The sequence below is a fragment of the Mus pahari genome, chromosome 12 (genome assembly GCF_900095145.1).
Source record: "Mus pahari chromosome 12, PAHARI_EIJ_v1.1, whole genome shotgun sequence".
In the NCBI taxonomy this organism is placed as follows: Eukaryota; Metazoa; Chordata; class Mammalia; order Rodentia; family Muridae; genus Mus; species Mus pahari.
This window is the reverse complement of record NC_034601.1, coordinates 24,198,228-24,202,054: the sequence shown is the minus strand read 5'-3', so window position 1 is coordinate 24,202,054 and position 3,827 is coordinate 24,198,228.

Genomic DNA, 3,827 nt, shown 5'->3' with positions numbered 1-3,827 from the left:
CCCGGGTGAACACCCCTCCTCAGGCGGGGAAAGGCGCTGGATGCCGGATCAGGCCTGGGGACTCCCCAGCTAACACCTCTCCACCTCTCCTCGGGTGGGCAGGGAAAGGCACAGGATGCCAAGTCAGACCTGGGGACTGGTCCTGGTCGAACACCCCTCCTTCCGGTTCAGACCTGGAGACTTCTGGGCAGACACCCCTCCTCGGGTGGGGAAAGGCACCGGATCTCTGTGTTTTTTTCTAATTTGAATTGAGTTTTTTGTTTGTCTGCTTGCTTGCTTGCTTTTGTCCTTAAGAGCATGAAAGTTGAAAAATGGGTAAACTAATTTCCAAATAATTAGGAAATCTTTTTGCTATTTATAGTTTACCTCTACTGCTGTCTGATAATGAACTCTCCATATTTTTAATCCTTTGAAATTTATTGAGACTTGTTCTATATCTCTGGCATGCTTTTGGTAAAAGTTTCATGTAGTAGGAGAAAAAATGTGTATTCCACAGTAAATGTGTGTGGTTTGGAAAAATGTTGAGTTGGCCAAGTTGAATAACCATGCTATTAAGCATTTGTGTGTCCTTTTTCTACTTTTTAAAAAGTTCTTCTGCTTGTCCTGATAGACACTGAGTTAAAACAGTGTAAATGTGTTTTGTGCAGTAATCCTGTTATTACTGTAAAGTTTTTCTTTACATATTTTAAAATTATATTCTCAGGTATTTACAAATTTTTCCTTGTTTTTTTTTTACCATTTCCTAGGTGGGCAATCTGATGCCATGCTATACCAAAGTAGACAGCACCAATCCTGTGTTCTCCAATGTCTTGGGGTAGGGGAATTAAATTTGAAATCTGATATTTGCTGGAGGCATTTTATACTTGCCTAAATGGTAAGTTTCTTTTTGATCATAGTTTTCTGAGCCTTATTAAAATCATTATTTAAGAATCAATTTTATTAAATTACTTTTCATATCAACTAAGATCATATTTTTGTTTTTTATTGGTGTAATGAATATATTAATTGATTAATTAATGCAACATTATCCCAGATAACTAGGGTAATAGAACTCCACTTCATTATGCTGCTTGCATCTTTACAGACAGGTTGATTTCACTTATAATCCTTTAGGTATTTCATCTATGTGGTGGAGGAGGAAAGGGAGAAGGAGAAGAAACTGTCTCCTTTTACACTGTGAATTTTTCTATTTTGGTCTATGTAACAATGAGCACCCCAGGCCTTTTCAATCCAACAACTGGATAATCTGCCTGTTTAATGTTCTTGTCCCCTTGAGTTTGGAGTTTCAGGTCCTATATCTCTGCACACTTGTTTGCCTTTACATTTTTATTTATGCAAATACTGAGTATGATATATGGAGATGTAGAACCTATGTCTCAAGTGGTTTTACTTTTCTTCGGGACTCTTTTCGTTTTCCTCTGATGCCAGATACGCGCATGCAGAGAGCTATTCTCGCTTCTGGCAGAACTATAACAGACTGAGAAATGTCTTATGGAGGGAATTGGGCGTGGATCCTGAATCTGTTGCCTAGAAAGTTCAAGGCCAGGCTGTCAGCACCAGGCAGCTCAGTGTCCTTTTGCCATGTTCATGCAGGCATACAGAGAATTGAAAGCAGAAAAGCAAGAGGGATTCAGCTCACTTGTGTAACTAACCTACTGCCTCAGTGCAGACCCCTGAGGCAGAGTCCACAGAGCTCCCCTGGTCTTCCTGCCTCTAGTTAAGGCTCCGGCTCTCAACAACACTGCACTGGAGGTAAAGTCTCCAATGTATGAAGTATACAGAATCGAGTCAAATTACAGTGACTGTGATCAGTGTAATTTGAAGATTTGTCTCAGGTTTTCTTAACAGCTCATCTGCCCTTTGTGTGTCTTTGTATGGAGGCCATAATTCTGCATTCATCACAGCTTGAAGCACTGGGCATATTTCAGCTGATCTCTTTCATGGAAGGCTTTTAACATCCATTTTTTTTCTCTTATATCCTAGTCACTCTTGGCTTTGAGGAGGAAATCTCATAAACTGGGGAAGCTTAAGCAACAGAATTGCATATTCTTTTTTAAAATTTATTATTATTTTCTTTATTTACATTTTAAATGCTATCCCGAAAGTTCCTGAAGGCTGGGGATCTGACACCTTAGTCTGGGCAGGGTCTAGAGCCAGCTCTTGGCTTTCAGGTGGTTCCCTTCTTGTCCTGTCAGCCTGAGGCATTGTCTGAAGCATCCCTGTGGATAAACAGATTAGTCTCTCTTCCTTTTCTCACAAGGCCCTCAATCCATCATAATAGCCCTGCCTCGATAATGAAGCTAACTCTAATTACTACTCACAAGCTTCATCCCCAACATTGAAGGGTTAGAGTTTCAGTGTGTGAATTCAAAAGAAGAACATAAACATCTAAATCATTATATTCCCAACCCAGGGGGACTCCTGAAGCCTCCGCTCCTTGTTGACCATGCAGTTTAGGAATATCAAGTGCCTTGTAGAATGATGGGCTTCTCAGAGTATCCCTTTACCCCCCAATTGTGACCTCTCTTACTGTAGCATCCTTGCCTGTGCACTAATGATTTTTAACATCTGTGCGAGGTAGTACGTTAGTCATCTCTCTGAGCAATTTTTAGCAGGAATGTAGCCTGCAAAAAAACCACTCCTTCCTTATTGTAAAGGAGTAGTATTCTTCTTTGTCTAAATTGCATGGGTGAGAAAGAACACACAAATACAAGACAGGCTTGTCTAGTAATAAGATTATATAATTAAGAGAACCTCTTTTGTGCTCTCTGGGAATTCATAATACAGATGGTATTGATTTCTCTCCCATTACCCTCTTTATTTACTTATAATACTGAAATTAATTTCATTTGGGATCTACTTTGGACTGGCAAAATTCTACTGGTCCAAACTGTACATTCAAGTCTATTTTATTGAACGTGATATGAATTGGAAACGGGTTGAAAAGGAAGTTTAAATCAACATGAAAAAGAATGACCTTTGATACAGTCACCTTACATAGATTCTTGGAGCAAGAAAAATGTGAAAACACATCACCTGTGAACAGCAAGACCTCAGTGCAGAGAAGCACACGTGTTAGAACTTCAGTTATCTTCAACTTTCGGGGTTCCTCATTAAATGGGAGGAAGATACACAAAAAAATAGATTATAGGCAGATAGATAGATGTAGATTATAGGCAGATGAACAGATGAATGACACGTAGAAGATAGATAGATAGATAGATAGACAGACAGACAGACAGACAGATAGATATCAATTAAAACATTACAAAAAGAATGCTTCAAATTTCTATTCATTACCTCGGGAACAAAAATTTGTAAAAGTTTTAAGACAATGTCTCTGTCAGTGAATTAATACACCCATTGTTGCTAAATCATTTCAATGTATAAACATGGAGTTTCAACTTATACATCCAGTTCTAATATGGACTCTAGGAACAATGAGCTATGATACTCTATTCGTATTCACATCCCTTACATGCATTTAATACTGTTTTTGCCAGAATCCATCAAATGACTGTCACCTACACAGTATGGAGATAATTTCTTATCGAAGATAAGTGGAAGAACAAAACTGCCTAGCAACTGACTAGTGCTTTGCATAGATCACTACACAGTCAGCAAGTATCATCTTGTTCTAATTTAATCACTGGGAAGTTCAGACAAAGATTGCCTCTATGATATGAATAAATTACTGTAACTTTAATAAGAAATGTATCTGTACTACTAGATTGCATTTTCTAATCCCAGTCTAAATGAAATTATTAAACCAAAGCAACTAACCAGGTGAATAAATGATGTAATTTCTCTTCACAGGGAAAAGTGAG